This window comes from Oncorhynchus mykiss, chromosome 1 (assembly GCF_013265735.2).
Source record: "Oncorhynchus mykiss isolate Arlee chromosome 1, USDA_OmykA_1.1, whole genome shotgun sequence".
Taxonomy (NCBI): Eukaryota; Metazoa; Chordata; class Actinopteri; order Salmoniformes; family Salmonidae; genus Oncorhynchus; species Oncorhynchus mykiss.
In genome coordinates this window covers 28,183,283-28,201,567 of record NC_048565.1, presented here as the reverse complement: position 1 = coordinate 28,201,567, position 18,285 = coordinate 28,183,283, and the positions used below count along the sequence as shown (strand labels likewise).

General features: G+C 42.2%; 1 protein-coding gene across 2 annotated transcripts in view; it reads left to right on the top strand.

The window, feature by feature from the left end:
• ripor1 (RHO family interacting cell polarization regulator 1) overlaps nucleotides 1-18,285 on the top strand; it is a 114,444-nt gene that overhangs the window by 19,262 nt on the left and 76,897 nt on the right. Inside the window, exon 1 of one of the 2 annotated variants that reach the window (XM_021597638.2) lies at nucleotides 17,771-18,226. The exons of the other annotated variant lie outside the window; for it this stretch is intronic. The gene's annotated coding sequence lies outside the window, so the exon portion shown is untranslated. Of the gene's footprint in view, nucleotides 1-17,770; nucleotides 18,227-18,285 lie in introns of those variants that run through there. 2 annotated transcript variants of the gene reach the window in all.

Below are 18,285 nucleotides of genomic sequence, written 5' to 3'. Positions count from 1 at the left end.
ATATACCCTCGTAAAACTGACCATCCTACCGATCCTCGACTTCGGTGATGTCATCTATAAAATAGCCTCTAACACTCTACTCAACAAACTGGATGCAGTCTATCACCGTGCCATCCGTTTTGTCACCAAAGCCCCATACACTACGCACCATTGCGATCTGTACGCTCTCGTTGGTTGGCCCTCGCTACATACTCGTCGCCAAACCCAGGTTATCTACAAGTCTGCTAGGTAAAGCCCCGCCTTATCTCAGCTCACTGGTCACCATAGCAGCACCCACTTGTAGCACACGCTCCAGCAGGTATATCTCACTGGTCACCCCCAAAGCCAATTCCTCCTTTGGTTGTCTTTCCTTCTAGTTCTCTGCTGCCAATGACTGGAACGAACTGCAAAAATCTCTGAAGCTGGAGACTCATATCTCCCTCACTAGCTTTAAGCACCAGCTGTCAGAGCAGCTCACAGATATCTGCACCTATACATAGCCCATCTGTAAACAGCCCATCTACCTACCTCATCCCCATGCAGTATTTATTTATTTATCTTGCTCCTTTGCACCCCAGTATCTCTACTTGCACATTCATCTTCTACACATCTACCATTCCAGTGTTTAATTGCTATATTGTAATTACTTCGCCACCATGGCCTATTTATTGCCTTAACTCCCTTATCTTACCTCATTTGCACTCACTGTATATATACTTTTTGTTTTCTTTTTTCTACTGTATTATTGTTGACTGTTTTGTTTATTCCATGTGTAACTCTGTGTTGTTGTATGTGTTGAATTGCTATGCTTTATCTTGGCCAGGTTGCAGTTGCAAATGAGAACTTGTTCTCAACTAGCCTACCTGGTTAAATAAAGGTGAAATAAATAAAACAAAAAATAACAGTCCTTGAAAGTGGCAGCTCTACCCTTTAGCTCAGTCCCGATGTTGCCTGTAATCCATGGCTTCTGGTTGGGGTATGTATGTACAGTCATTGTGGGGACGGCGTCATCGATACACTTATTGATGAAGCCAGTGACTGATGTGGTGTACTCCTCAATGCCATCGGAAGAATCCTGGAACATATTCTAGTCTGCTTGTAAGCAGGAATAAGGAGGATAGAATTATGGTCAGATTTGCCAAATGTAGGGCGTGGGAGAGCTTTGTATGTGTCTCTGTGTGCGGAGTAAAGGTGGTCTAGAGTTTTTTTCCCTCTGGTTGTACATTTAACATGCTGGTAGAAATGAGGTAAAACGGATTTAAGTTTCCCTGCATTAAAGTCCTCGGCCACTAGGAGTGCCGCCTCTGGATGAGAATTGTATTGTTTGTTTATGGCCTTATACAGCTCATTGTGCCAGTTTTAGTGCTAGCATTGGTTTGTGGTGGTAATTAGACAGCTATGAAAAATATAGATGAAAACTCTCTTGGTAAATAGTGTGGTCTACAGCTCATCATAAGATACTCTACCTCAGGTGAGCAAAACCTCGAGACTTCCTTGATATTAGATTTTGTGCACCAGCTGTTGTTTACAAACATACACAAACCACCACCCCCTGATTTGATTTGATTTGTCTTACCGGAGGCAGCTGTTCTATCTTGCAGATGCAGCGTAAACTCCGCCATCTGTATGCTATTCATGTCGTCGTTCAGGCACGACTAGGTGAAACATAAAATACTACAGTTTTTAATGTCCCGTTGGTTGGATATTCGTGATCATAGCTTGTCTATTTTGTTATCCAATGACTGTATGTTAGCTAATAGGACTCATGGTAGAGGCAGATTACTTACTCGCCGTGGGCTCCTTACAAGGCACCCCGACCTACGTCCCCGATATCTCTGTCTCTTTGTCATGCGAATCACAGGGATGCGGGCCTTGTCGGGTGTCTGAAGTAAATCCTTTGCACCCGACTCGTTTAATAAAAAATCTTTGTCCAGGACGAGGTGAGTAATCGCTGTCCTGATATCTGGAAGCTCTTTTCAGTCATAAGAGACGGTGGCAGAAACATTATGTACAAAATAAGTTACAAATAAAGCAAAAAAACACACACAATAGCACAATTGGTTAGGAGTCCGTAAAACCGCAGCGATCTCCTCCGGCACCATTCTGACATTCTCACAGGTTCAGGAATGGTTAAAAAATCATAACTTTCTCTTAAAATTAACCTTATAAATAGAAATGTCAGGCGACTTGGAAATCATTAGTCAGTCAATAAATAATATCAAATCAAATTGTATTTGTCACATACACATGGTTAGCAGATGTTAATGCGAGTGAAGTGAAATGCTTGTGCTTCTAGTTCCGACTGCAGTAATATCTAACAAGTAATCTAGCAATTCCCCAACAACAACCTAATCTAATGGGGTGAATGAGAATATGCACCTGTACTGACCTGTACAGGCAGTGGCTCGGGTGGTTGATGTCCTTGATGATCTTTTTGGCCTTCCTGTGACACCGGGTGGTGTAGGTGCCTTGCGGTTGAGGGCGGCGCAGTTGCCATACCAGGCGGCGATACAGCCTGACAGGATGCTCTCGATAGTGCATCTTTAAAAGTTTATCAGGGTTTTGGGTGACAAGCCAAATTTCTTCAGCCTCCTGAGGTTGAAGAGGCTCTGTTGCGCCTTCTTCACCACGCTGTCTGTGTGAGTGGACCATTTCAGTTTGTCTGTGATGTGTATGCCGAGGAACTTAAAACTTTCCACCTTCTCCACTGCTGTGCCTTCGATGTGGATAGGGGGTGCTCCCTCTGCTGTTTCCTGAAGTCCACAATCATCTCCTTTGTTTTGTTGACATTGAGTGAGAGGTTGTTTGCCTGACATCACACACCGAGTGCCCTCATCTCCTCCCTGTAGGCTGTCTTGTCGTTGTTGGTAATCAAGCATTATATAATAATACTCGTAGGAAAGGTTTTCATCTTTAGCTCACTATCTGTGGATACTATATATGATTAGAAATGTATGTAAAACATCACAGCACAATTGAAAAATATATGGCACATGGTAACCAAACGAGGGTGGTCTATGGTGATAGGTGGGATGGGCTGAGGAGTGGAATTAAAGAGCTTATGTTTGGTAATGAATCATTTTTTTGTAATTGCTTTTTTATAAAAGTAGCATGTATGTAAAATGTGTAGGCAGAATATGTATGTAAAATGTCTGTGTAAAATGTATACTGTATATGTCGCAGAAAAGCTGTAAAAAAACAACAACAAAACACCCCTCTCCTCCGAAGAGGGGTGGCGGTGGATGGGTTAATAATGAATAATATTTTTTTTTAATACATTGAAGTTACAGCTGAAACCCTAACCCTAGATTCGGATTACATTGCATTTACAGCATGAAACCCTAATCCTAACTCGGTAGTCTCTCTAGACAGACGGTTTTCCTCCCACAATGTTACCAATGTTTCTGAGACTACTAGATTAGTACTACAGTACACTTAGAGATGAAACTCTGACCCTGGTTTATAGTACTTTTATCCCACTTTTTATCCTACTTTCCTCATTGGACCTGTAAGGGGTGGGTTTGCCTGTCTCTATCATTAACCCAAGGTGCAAGAGCCTGGCTCCATATAGCTCCAGCTCAATTTAACCACTGATTATAACATTGATACAATTCTATGCCCGGGTAACATTTATTGTTTGGGAGGCCTTTAAAAAAAAAAGTTTACTCAGGCAGACTCAGGCAGACAAGGAACCCTTTTAAAATCTCTTTATTCATTTACAGTGGATATGCTCTTGTCCAGGCTCACAGTTGATTTAAGGGATGTACAGTATTTTTCTCAGTAACAGGGTTGTAGGCTAGTTTATTATATGAACCAATCATTGCACACCATAACATCTGCCTCTGCCCAGGATGCCAACTGACTTATGTGTCAATGCTTTGTTAAAGAAGCAAAACAACTGACTAAGAATGTTAATATAAGTAACTAACATATTTTTTATAAATTATCAAAATTATTTCAGTACCTTGTTTGCTTATATATCAGGGTTGCACAAGATGAACTCCGCTAACCTTGCTAATAGTGTGTAATGTCAGAGATCATTTGTGGTGCATACATCTACAGTGGACGAGTAGTGAATGACTGGTGATTGGCGCTGTTGTGAATATAGGTTAGTCATCAACCTATGGGAATCCAGTTTAGTAGCCTGTGTGTCTCTCTTGCCCTCAGTATGATTGTTTGTATTATTTTTTTCCCACAGTTTGTGTCAACATGCAGTGAAGTCGCAGCCCAGTGTCGTTGTTCTACTCTGGTACTGAGCAGGGGGAATAGGGTCAGAGAACAGCCTAAACCAACCTTCCATTATTTCTATGGGTCCATTTTACAGGCTGCAGGGAACTCTGTAGTGACTATTGATGTTTTGTGTTGACTATTGACTATCAACATTTTACTGTAACACAGAGCAAGTGAAGCTCATTGGCATGACATAATCATATACATTAGATCAATGATAAAGGGTCAGCAAAAGTTGGAAAAATTACATTTCATAGCGTCCATTCTATCTGTGACCAAAGAGAGACCCCTGGTGACCTGTAAATCCAGTGAAACCAGAAAATCACCATCACGGCGTTCTCTGAATAGTGTCACAGTGCCACTCTCCATCCATAGGAGGGCAGTGTTTAACAAGGATAGAGTTTCTGTTAACTGCGTTGACCTGTCTCTCTTTGAGTTTTGGTGAAAATTATTAACAGATACATTCCTTTTCTGGAACAATCAAGAAGCTGTTGAGTACATGATTACTACCGATAATGTGGACGTTGTTTAAGGCCGCCCCCCGCACCTCTCTGATTCAAAGGATTTGGGTTAAATGCGCAAAACACATTTCAGGTTGAATACATTCTGTTGTGCAACTGACTAGGTATCCCCCGTTCCCTTTCCGACTGTTGTTTTCTCCAACATACCAATGTAATAACAGCATGTTTACATACATCATGTTTAATCATGTACATCGCTTCACCCAATTCTTAATTATACAGTCGCCTAAATCACATTCAAAGGAGTATGCAGTATTTTTTTTTCTATGTCTGTGCTCCAGCTGTAGATTATGTTAGCTGTCTGTCTCTTTTCCTACTTGTACTCTTTCCCCCATCCTGGTCCTGCGTCAGAGTATGGAGGTAATTATCAGGCCTCATCATCAGCGAGCTGTGTGTGGGTGCCACTCCAGCCCTCTCAGCAGAGGAAAGATCACACACATTATTTATATGTTTAAGAGGCGAGAGAGGAGAGGGCCGTTCTGTTTGTACCTACAGTAGAACAAATACACATGACTCACATTAAAGAACACATTAACAGCAACAAATTAGACACGGACAGATGGTTGACAGAAGATAAACCTTATATACTGAGTGTACAAAACATTAGGTACACCTGCTCTTTCCGCCAGTATAGACTGACTAGGTGAATCCAGGTGAAAGCTGTTAACCCTTATTCATGTCACCTGTTAAATCCACTTCAATCAGTGTAGATGAAGGGGAGGAGACAGGTTAAAGAAGGATTTTTAAGCCTTGAGACAATTGAGACATGGATTGTGTACATGTGCCATTCAGAGGGTGAATGGGCAAGACAAAAGATTGAAGTGCCTTTGAACGGGGTATGGTAGTAGGTGCCAGGCGCACAGGTTTGAGTGTGTCAAGAACTGCAACATTGTTGGATTTTTCACACTCAACAGCTTCCCATGTCTATAGTATGAAGAATGGTTTTACCACCCAAAGGACATCCAGCCAACTTGACACAACTATGTGAAGCATTGGATCCAATATGGGCCAGCATCCCTGTGGAAAGGTTGACACCTTGTAGAGTCCATGCCCTGAGGAATTGAGGCAGTTCTGAGGGAAAAAGGGGGAACAACTCAATATTAGGAAAATGTTCCTAATGTTTTGTACACTCAGTGCAAATAACATACGGCTACATTTGCATTAATTGTATCCCCGAAGAGTATCCCAACCATGCCTGGTATATTTGAGAAATGTGGAAGTGGTAACTCTGTTCAGTCAGGAATTACTCTATGTGCCTTTGTGACAAAAGAAACACACTGTATCTATAACTTGCTTGGACAGTTTCCTTCCTTACTGGCGCAGTCCGCCAACATTATAAACATTGTCATATGAGTCTGAATAAGTGCTCTAGATGGGTCAGAATGAGCAGGAAACGACAGCTCCAGGAAACGAGCAAAAACACCAATAGCCTCTTTGTGCAGTCTTCCTTATTTACAGTTGTTTACTGGCCACAACTACATTATCAGCAGTTATTTCTGACCCTTTCACAGGGCCATGTGCTGCAGAAATAAAAAAATATATCACAGCCTCTGTGCAGATGAACTAGCCAGACAGACACAGGGTGAGTCTCTAAAGGGAGGAAGGTGGAATTAAATTGGATGCTTTTCTACAAATGCATGAAGGTTTCTTTGTCTCCACTTGAATGGTTTGTGTTTTGATTAGATGGTCAGCTGAGGTAAAATAAACTCTGAGCAATGATCTCATCGCTGGTTGTGTTTGCTGGAATGGAAACCTGGAGCATGTTTAGGCCACAGGAGGTTGGTGGCACCTTAATTGGGGAGGACGGGCACATGGTAACGGCTGGAGTGGAATTAGTGGAATGGTATCAAATACATCAAAACACATGGGTTGATGCCATTCCATTTACTCCATTCCAGCCTTTATTATGAGCCTTCCTCCCCTCAGAAGCCTCCATTGGTTTAGGCATCTTTGACCCCATCTTTCCTCTGTCTACCTCTCTCTTCTTTCTCTCTTTCTTTCTCTCCCCTCAGTGTAACTGACACTCAGCACTCTTCAGTTGCTTGAATGGGATCTTTAAATTGGAGCTTCCGGGAGAGGCCCTTAGCTGGCGTTTTAATTACCTCAGGGCTCTGGAGCAGCTCCATGCATCTCTTCTCAGGCCCAGCACCATTGAAGAGGTCAGACTGAACAGTACCCAGGCCCAGCACCACTGACCAGGCCCCTCAGTGGTGGAACACTGACAAAAACTCCCTCAGAATGACAGGTCCACACAGGAATACATCATTAGCATTTTACCCACAATTACATAAGAGGTGGATTGAGGTGACCATATGCTCAGAGAGTGAATACATGCGCCTACCCCTTCATCAAGGCCAACGTAGATGAGATGCCATCTATTCCACCTCCTACCGCAGAGATGCATGGCTTGGGGATAGTGGTAATCAGGAGATCGGTCCTGAACCAACGTGGTCCCACCCTACTCTAATGGGTTCAGGTCAGGAGAGCGGAGGAATTTGGGTATGGGAAATAGATTTGCCAGGGTAGTGGGGCAGGGGGATTCTGTACCCGAAGCATGAGTTGGAAGTGTAAAGGGTGACTAGGGTCATCTTGTGGAGATCCTCCAGGCTGCCACTAGCCAATGTCAGCCAGCTGCCCTAGAGCAACTGTCAAAATCGGGGAGAAAGCCCCCTGCTGTATGTCAATGTAAAGCGACAGATTGTTACAAATGACCTACAGTCATTTGTAACAAAGTGGTCGTCCTCCATTATGAGTCAGCCCAAGGTACTGTATACATGTCAATCAGTTGGCCTCAGGAGGATCAAGAGGGAAAATAAAGGAAAAGGGAGTGTTGATGTGCTGGGTTTGGGGAGGAACCATTCCTTCCTATCTACCAATCATACTACTTTCCTTTTGCCAATGTGTTTACCAAATTCATTGACAATGCACATGTTTTAGATGCCTGCTGACAGGAAGTGATCTGCAGCTCCAGGCTTTTAGTGAGGTCTTTCTGTGGTAAAATATGGCCCCCCTGAAGAGAGAACCAAACTTTACACAGTAAACAAACATGTAAATACTGCCTCTGTGTTTCTTTAAATGTTTCGGAATTCCTGCATTCTACCCCCGTTTTACAAAGTGTCATAGAGAGTCTTTGATTTTCTGTTCTTATAAGTGGATAAACATGTATTTAGGCTGTACTGCTCAGGGACAGCTAATTCTCTCTATATGTGTGTTTCTGTGTTGCTTTAGGAGATGGTCAACCCATTGGCTTATACTCCTAAATGATTACCATGAAAGACCAGTTTATTGGATCTGCTGATTATCAGTTTTATTTCTTTCAATTACGTTGTCTATTCATGTATAGTACCATTTATAAGTTTGGACACACCTCCTCATTCAAGGGTTTTTCTTTAGTTTTACTATTTTCTACATTGTAGAATGACAGTGAAGATATCAAAACTATGAAATAACATGTAGTAACCAAAAAAGTGTTAAACAAATCAAAATATGTTCTTCAAAGTAGCCACCCTTTGCCTTGATGACAGCTTTGCACACTCTTGGAATTTTCTCAACCAGCTTCACCTGGAATGGTTTTCCAACAGTCTTGAAGGAGTTCTCACATATGCTGAGCACTTGTTGGCTGCTTTTCCTTCACTCTAAGGTCCAACTCATCCCAAACCATCTCAATTGGGTTGAGGTTGGGTGATTGTGGAGGCCAGGTTATCTGATGCAGCACTCCATCACTCTCCTTCTTGGTCAAATAGCCCTTACACAGACTGGAGGTGTGTTGGGTCATTGTCCTGTTGAAAAACAAATGATAGTCCCGCTAGGCGCAAATCAGATGGGATGGCGTATCACTGCAGAATACTGTGGTAGTCATGCTGGTTAAGTGTGCCTTGAAATCTAAATAAATCACAGTGTCACCAGCAAAGCACCACCCACTATCCCACCTCCTCTTCATGCTTCACGGTGGGAAGCACACATGCGGTGATCATCCGCTCACCTACTCTGCGTCTCAAAGACACGGCAGTTAGATCCAAAAATCTCAAATTTGGACTCATCAGACCAAAGGACAGATTTCCACCGGTCTAGTGTCCATTGCTCGTGTTTCTTGGCCCAAGCAAGTCTCTACTTATTGGTGTCCTTTTGTGGTTTCTTTGCAGCAATTCAACCATGAAGGCCTGATTCAAGCAATCTCCTCTGAACAGTTGATGTTGAGATGTGTATGTTCCTTAAACTCTGAGAAGCATTTATTTGGGCTGCAATTTCTGAGGCTGGTAACTGTGACAATATTGCTTGTACGAACTCGAACCCAGGCGCAGAGAAACACAGCAGAGGTAGGGGTAAATCCAGGAGGAAACAGCACAAGAGCACACTAACAAAACATGAGACCAAAGCAACGATACAGGCCAACTGAGAAACCTAAATAACCAGGCCACCTGGTGAACAGAGAAGGTAATTAAACACAGGTGAAACCAATAAGAAATAAATCAGGGTAACCTGAAAACTAGAAAACAAAGGGTGCCTTCCAGCGGTAACCTAAGGACACACTCAAATAAAACAGAACCTGTGACAGTAACTCTAATGAACTTATCCTCTGCAGCAGAGGTAACTCTGGATCTTCCTTTCCTGTGGCAGTCCTCATGAGAGCCAGTTTCATCATAGCACTTGATGGTTTTTGCAACTGCACTTGAATAAACTTTGAAAGTACTTGAAATATTCCATATTTACTGACCTTCATGTCTTAAAGTAATGACGGACTGTCGTTTATCTTTGTTTATTTGAGCTGTTGCCATAATATGGACTTGGTCTTTTACCAAATAGGGCTATCTTCTGTATACCCCCCTACCTTGTCACAACACAACTGATTGGCTCAAACGCATTAAGAAGGAAATTCCACAAATTAACTTTTAACAAGACAGTCCTGTTAATTGAAATGTGTTCCAGGTGACTACCTCACGAAGCTGACTGAGAATGCCAGAAGTGTGCAGATGTCACGATCGTCGTAATGAGCGGACCAAGGCACAGCGTGATTGAAGTTCCACATCTTTATTACGGTGAAACTTTAAACAAAACCAATAACGAACCGTGAAAGTAGTGATGCACAAACAATATCCCACAAACACAGGTGGGAAAAATGGCTACCTAAATATGATCCCCAATTAGAGGCAACGATTACCAGCTGCTTCTAATTGGGAACCATAATAAACACCAACATAGAAATATTTAGCTAGAACACCCCCTAGTCACGCCCTGACAAACTACACCATAGAGAACCAAGGGCTCTCTATAGTCAGGACGTGGCTACTTTGAAGAATCTCAAATATAAAATATATTTAGATTGTTTATCACTTTTTTGGTTACTACATGATTCCATATGTGTTATTTCATAGTTTTGATGAATGAGTAGGTGTGTCCAAACTTTTGACTTGTACTATGTGTACAAACTGAGTTCACTTGTCCGTTAATCATATTAGTGTGGTGATTAATAATTGAGAGATCCTACGTCAGCATAAAATATATGAAACACCCATAATCTGTAACCACAGCAGCCATTTATCACAGGGTCTGTAGAGCCCTGCATGGTGTTCTGGCCGGTTTCAGTTGGGTGAGGCTCCTTTATTCATTAGACATCCTGAATTATTCACAGAGGAGAGAGTGAGAGAGTGATGAAGCCTATTCCCCCTCCTCTTTTTAATGTTGTTGTCCTCCTTTTCCTCCTGTCTTTCTCCTCCTCCTCTATCTGCACACCCAGTCCAGTTTAGACTCCTAGGGTCAGGACATTGCCATTGGCAGAGCAGACTCTCAGGATGGTTAATGCTCCGCAAGTCTATTCTCCTTGATATGATTACGGTACACTTATGTAACGTGAGCACTAGAGAATCACGCACAGCCAGAGCCAAACAGAAGCAGATGAGTCTCCAAGATTTTCCAGAAGGTCAAATGTTGGTTCCTACGGAGAGTACGACAACGTGGGGGTAGAGTGTGCATTTGAATTCCTTCAGACACCTGTCCTCTCCTGTCCTCTCATGAGCGAGTATTCTCTGAGACTACATGAACATTCTCCTCCAGTCCTGGAATAAGGGCCCTAGGACTGCTTGGCCCAAATAGGGAGCCCCATGCCTCGGGGAGGGTCCCTAACACACAGCTCCCAACTGAGCCAACAAATCAGTGGGATATAGAGGGTATATAGAAAGAGGGACTGTGTGTGTGTGTGTGTGTGTTTTATTATGAACAGTTGGAGCAAACAGGTGGCATGTAGTGCATGTAGCGAAGTATGCCTGTTTTCTCATGTGTATCACCATGTTTCGGTGGGCGTTTGCGTGGACATTCTGTTATTCCAAATGGCCTTCATTTCAAAGGTCTCTGTATACAAATGGATGGCTTACATAATAACTATGAGCTCTCTTTCTCAGAACACTTCATGGATTTATCTTTCTGCTTGTTCTCCGCTGAGTTTTTATGTAACATATCTACAGACTTCTCTCCCAGCCATACTAATTCCTTCTCCTCTCTCTGTTTCTCCAGGCAGGAAAGGAAACAAGGAGAAAGGAGGAGGGAAAATGAGAGGGAGAGAGAGAAAGAGACAGAAAATACACAAGTGGGATAGTAGGAGAGAGAGTGCCTTGCATGTTTATAAATACATTCAGATTCATGGCTTTTCTCTGACACGCCCAGCCAGATTAGAAAAAGGCATGTGGCCCTGTGGAATAGAAACTAGGGCACGTCTTTCACTCAGCGGCATGGGAGGCATGGCAGATCACTTAAACTGACACCCCAGAGAGAGAGAGAAGGGGCTGTGGGTGGGAGCCAGAGATGAGCAGAAAATGGTGATCAAAGAGTCCTTCTAGCCATGGAACCCGGGGTGGGCTGCACCTCCCCCAGGATCCAGAGACAGGACCCAGAGACAGGACCCAGAGACAGGGCTGCACATTCAGGGGTTCAGACAGCAGTAAGGGAGCTTGGAAGACCTGTCAACATGATGCCCAGACAGTCACAGAGTCTAGTTTTACAGTGTTTTTTTTATAGTGAGTCCTTTGGTTGCTCCCTTGTGGAGGACACAATGAACACATCATCGTGGTTTCACTCAAAAAGAGGGAGGAAGAGAGAGATAAAGATATTAGATATTTATGAATTAACATTTTCCTTCATGTTCCCCATCCATACTCCTGTCCTTTTACTTGAATCATTCATTCAGAAACCCATTCATTCAGTTACTCACCATGTTCAATATAAAAACAATGTACCTTTATCATGTCTATTTGAAAATGTCATTTGGAGCTTTTTTATTTAATCTTTATTTAACCAGGAAGGGCTCATTGAGATTTAAAATCTATTTTCCAAGAGCTTCCTGGCCAAGATAGGCAGCACCAAGTCATTACAAAAATTACAGACAGACAACATGAAAAACTACAAGTAATCTAGTAAAAACCATTGAATTCACAAGAGTATAACAAAATCAAAAACAGCTAATTAAAAACATTGGCAGGTCAGGGAATCAGCCTCAAAATCCTTCATCAGTGATTTAAAAACACCAATCGAGACAAGTTCTTCCAGTTTAAAATAATTTTGTAAGGTGTTCCAAGACGATGGCGCAGAGTACATTAAAGCCCTTTTACCAAATTCAGTTCGGACATTTGGAACAGTTAGCAGGATAAAGTCCAGCGAACGAAGAGAGATTTCTGAACAATAAAAATGCCCAAATAAAAAGGTAGTAAACCCAAAATGGCTTTGTAAATAAAAGTATACCAGTGACTGAGCCTACGAGTGACTAGAGAAGGCCAGCCAACCCTGGTATACAAAGTGCAGTGGTGCGTAAGGGTTTTGCAGTTTAAAATACATCTCAAAGTGCCATGGTAAAGAGTGTCAATTGATCTCAAACACTTAGGGCAAGCATTAATATATAAAATATCCCCATAGTCTAGTAAAGGCATAAATGTAGCTGATACTAGCCTCCTTCAGGCGTCAAAAGAAAAATAGGCCTTATTCCTAAAAATATTTTTTTTTTGTAAGTTGTTGAATATGCAATTTAAAAGAGAGGCCGTCATCAATTAAAATTCCAAGATATTTATATGAGGTTACAACCTCAATCTCCTTGCCCTGACAGGTAGGTGAAAGGTTCAGAGGTCTATTTATTGCATTAGAAAACACCATTAGTTTAGTCGGTATTGAGGATAAGGATAAACTAAAACACACCAAAGCATATGTCAAATTCACAAATCCTTATATTAAATGAATCTTCATATTAAGACTGAACATACTTTCCTTGGCTTGGACTCAAAAAACTTCATATCATACTATATCTAACTTGAAATAATTTGTAACATTTTAACCCAAAATAAACCACACAGGGGGTTGGCTATTAAAACCAGATTAGCTCAGGCAGCAGAATACTCCATGATCTCATTACATTGCCTGAATAATTGTCAGCACAGCACTGCATTATGTCCTGCTGTCCAATCCCTTGGACATAAAATAGGTTTGCTGGGATTGCACTGAGGTGGATTAAATGGGGGGTGATGTGGGTTGGAGGGGTCGTGGTGGTGATTGAAGGCGACAGAAGAATTCAGATAACTATAAATGGGCTGGTGGGTTTCAAGAGGGTGCAGGGAGTGTCGAGGGGTGGCAGGGCATTGTGGTGAATGGCAGACCTCTATTGATCTTTCTTTCCAGTCTTGGCCTATATCACACACGGAGAGGACCATGCAGACTCACTTTCCAAATGCATGACATCACCCAGGGTTGCCAGGTTAACAACTGCCCAGGGCCTGTGAGAGGAGTCATTCATCTCTACTGGGAGAGCGCAGTCTTTGAGGGGTCGGGGGCTTTTGTCACTGTCATATACACTTACTCTGACAACTCTGTGTGTGTGTGTGTGTGTGTGTGTGTGTTCCTGTGCGTGTGCGTGCGCGCGTGTGAGAGAGAGAGAAGAGTAGGAGGAGATGCCGGCTCTGAGAAATCTCTTCCCTGGACCGAATTATTTCACACTCAAACTTTTCCTATGCTTTCACTGAGTGTGCTGTTAGATTCTTGGTTCAACTAGTGTTCTGCAATCAGTTGAATAAACTGATTGCAGGCTAAATTGAATGACAACAGAGATAGAATACAATATGTAATTTTATTGAATAGTTTGGGGTAGGCGTAGGCCTCGTCTCAGAGGAATGCTCCTCAGATGCTGGGCAGCTGGCATCGAACCCCCTCACTGGGAGAATGGAGATCCGATGACGGGCCTTCAGTTAGTGGTGGTGGGGAGGTGGAAGGTCGTTGGAAGACTGTTGCTGCAAAACAGAAAGTGGGAGACACAAGGTTTGAGTTGACATACAGTTTCAGTCAAAGGTTTGGACACACATACTCATTCAAGGATTTTTCTTTATTTTGACTATTTTCTACATTGTAGAATAATACTGAAGACATCAAACCTATGAAATAACATATATGGAATCATGTAGTAACAAAAAAAGTGTTAAACAAATATATTTTATACTTGAGATTCTTTAAAGTAGCCACCCTTTGCCTTGATGACAGCTTTGCACACTCAACCAGCTTCACTTGGAATGCTTTTCCAACAGTCTTGAAGGAGTTCTCACATATGCTGAGCACTTGTTGGCTACTTTTCCTTCACTCTACGGTCCAACTCATCCCAAACCATCTCAAATGGGTTGAGGTCGGGTGATTGTAGAGGCCAGGTCATCTGCTGCAGCACTCCATCACTCTCCTTGGCCAAATAACCCTTACACAGACTGGAGGTTTGTTGGGTCATTGTCCTTTTGAGAAACAAATGATAGTCCCACTAGACGCAAACCAGATGGGATGGAGTATCGCTGCAGAATGCTGTGGTAGCCATGCTGGTTAATTAAGTGTGCCTTGAATTCTAAATAAATTACTGACAGTGTCAACAGCAAAGCACCCCCACACCATCACACCTCCTTCTCCATGCTTCATTGTGGGAAGCACACATGCGGAGATCATCCGTTCACCTACTCTGCGTCTTACAAAGACACGGCGGTTGGAGCCAAAAATCGCACATTTGGACTCATCAGACCAAAGGACAGGCATGTTTCTTGGCCCAAGCACTTCTTCTTATTGGTGTCCTTTAGTCGTGGTTTCTTTGCAGCAATTCGACAATAAAGGCCTGATTCACGCAGTCTCCTCTGAACAGTTGATGTTGGGATGTGTCTGTTACTTGAACTCTGAGAAGCATTTTTTTGGGCTGCAATTTCTGAGGCTGGTAACTCTAATGAACTTATCCTCTGCAGCAGAGGTAACTGGGTCTTCCTTTCCTGTGGCGATCTTCATGAGTGCCAGTGTCATCATAGCGCTTGATGATTTTAGTGACTGCACTTGAAGAAACTTTCAAAATTCTTGAAATGTTCAATATTGACTGACCATGTCTTAAAGTCATGATGGTCTGTCATTTCTCTTTGCTTATTTGAGTTGTCATAATATTGAGCTGCCATAATATGAACTTGGTCTTTTACCAAATAGGGCTATCTTCTGTATACCACTCCTACCTTGTCACAACACAACTGATTGGCTCAAACATATTAAGAAGGAAAGAAATTCCACAAATGAACTTTTAACAAGGCACACCTGCTAATTGAAATGCATTCAAGGTGCATGAAGCTGGTTGAGAGAATGCCAAGTTTGTGCAAAGCTGTCATCAAGGCAAAGGTTGGCTACTTTGAAGAATCTCAAATATATTTAGATTTTTTAAACACTTTTTTAGTTACTACATGATTCCATATGTGTTATTCCATGGTTTTGATGTCTTCACTATTATTCTTCAATGTAGAAAATAGTTTTAAAAAATTGACTGTTACTGTATTAATACTCCCATAGATGCATGGCCAAGGAAAGCATGAGTGAGCCCATAGGTTAATCAGCAATTGTGGTGGAATTGCCTTAGTTTGTCATACTAATATCCTGAGGTTAATAGGTGAATGACATTTTTCACGCTTGCTAATAGTAAAGGAGGAGGAGAGATGTGACGCTATACTGATGAGTTAACATTACAACACTACTCTATAAATAACTGCTATTCTGACGAGGGAACATTGTAGACACTACCATAGACTCCTGCTATGCTTATGAGGTAACATTGTAAATGCTACCATATCAATACCTGCTACAGTATGCTGATAAGTGAGATAGGAAGTAATGTGAATTATATTAGTTTACTAGATGAATGAAAAGTTACGATTCATTCAGACCGGCCTGACTGAACTACATATCTATCTAATGTGCACACGGCTGTATTGGAAACCAGGCTATTCGGTGTACAGTGAAGTATATCAAAAGGCACATGGAGCTAGTTTTATTTGAAGTCTATATTTGATTTGAAAATAAGTGCAAGCATCAAGGAAAATAGAAGATAGGAAAAGCAGGCTGCTGTTGTGCAAATTTTGCACAGGGACACTCAAAGTCAATCTTAAATGAATCATTCTTTACTATCAGCATGCTGGAGAGGTTCCAACCAACTCAATGCACCAAGTACACATGTCGATCAGGAGCTCCAACGGGGCAGTCCCGTTAGATCTCTTAAAATGACGACAATTTATATTTGCCTGATTTAGCTCATTGATCATGCATAATTAATTAATCATTAAGGTTTGTTTCATTCATTTGACCGACCAATATTGGGTCATGCATGTGACAGACCAATACCTCACGAGGCTTCTTCTCTACGCTGAGACCTTGAAACTGATATATTTTAGGTTCTCAAAAAAAGGGTCTGGGTGTATTGCCAAATTGTAGATACTGATAGTGAGGATTCATTCAGTCAGTCACTTACATGAACACATAAATTGGTTATTAGAAAAGCACAAAAATAAAATGTTCCATCACACAGCCTTCACAACACTTTTCATTTTCAGAGGACGTAGTGTTTGAAGAGAAGTACTGTCAGCATCAGAGTAACATGATGTTCTCTTCACTGAAGCAGCTGACTCTTGGGGCAATATCGTCCTCAGATTGCACAAAATAAGAATGTGGAATGTATGTACAAAATGTATGCACTCACTACTGTAATTCGCTCTGGATAAGAGTGTCTGCTAAATGACTAAAATGTCAAATGTCATCATGGTAGCTGTTAGCAACTGCTTTTGGTGGAGATTAAAGTTATCATATGCCATAGGAAGGATCACCCTAGTGGAGTTCTCCTCCAGATATCACAAAGGCTTACTCTCTCTCCCTAGTAACATCAACTCGGAGGACTGTGCAGCTTCATCAGTCTATAATTATTCATGCATATGAGCAAATTATGGTGAGAAATAAACTGTCAAGAAAATGTGGGCAATAGAATACATCTACCGACCTTACCTTGTGGGTCCTGTTGTGGAGATGTGACCAGTTTAGGATATGGCATCAGTTTCTGGGTCCTTAGTTTGAGCAAAGACTACACATTCCCTGTCAACAACTTTATATACTGTGTGTATTTCCAAGTAGAGGTCTTCTTGGGTCCCGGACCCGAGGCCAATCAGACCCAAACCCAAATGGACCCGACGACCACCATACCTCGAACCGACCCGTACCCTAAAGTACGACCAGACCTGATTGGACCCGAGTGACAAAAAATGTTTATCAGCCAAGTTATGCTTCTGGTTAATGAATAAGTCTTTATATGTTGGCTAAGTCAATAAATTCAGCTTATTAGCATAAAATAAATATGCTATAGGCTATTCAGAGCCGCGGTCGGGTCCATTCGGGTCTATCAGTGGTTACATAGACCCAAGACCAGATAACAATCAAATAACAACAAACAGGACCCGACCTGGACCTGAGGGAAAATTGAATTCTGGACCTGTCCTGGACCAGCTTAAGTCTCGGGTCGGTTCTCGGGTATTGGGTGGACCCATGAAGACCTCTACTTCCAAGTGCAGTTTGCATGCCAAAGCCCATTTGGGTAAGCGCAGGGGGTAAATGGGAGACGTTTATTTTCCAGCTCACAAGACACAAGAGGCGCATACTGCTGAAAATCCCACGTGTCCTTCCCTCCTTTCTTTCACCAGCACATTGCTGCCATACCCAGAACCTCTTAGTTGAGTGAGTGTATCGGTCTGTGTTTGTGGTTACACCCACGGATAAACTCTCGAGCACTTAACAGGAGTTGGTAGGCTACAAGGCGCAAAACTGTGGCGCCTTGTATGATATTGTTGCCTGTTTTCGCCATTTTTCCAAAAAGCCCCTGAGAAGTCACGGACCCAGGTCTGCTTATGGACGACTTTTTCATCCTCATTGGTTTGTCCACACCCCTTCGGAGATAAGGACAAGAGCAAGTCTTCAGCTTTGCTTGCAGGAGAGGGAGAAAGTGACAATCGAGAAATTGGAGGGCAAATGACAAGGGAGCGTCACAGCATCGCGTGAAGAAGTCTCTTTTAATTTATTTATATAATTTGCCTATTTCTGATGAAGGAACTCGCGGAATTAGTTTCCTTTTTATTGATTTGACATTTTCATTTGAAATTCGGATTCCACGATTTGGAGTGACTGACAAGGCTACCTACCCTGGCGGCAGACATGTATGTTGACTTTGTGTTTATCTTTTAGTTCAATCCTGTGTCCCAAGTATGGCATTTCG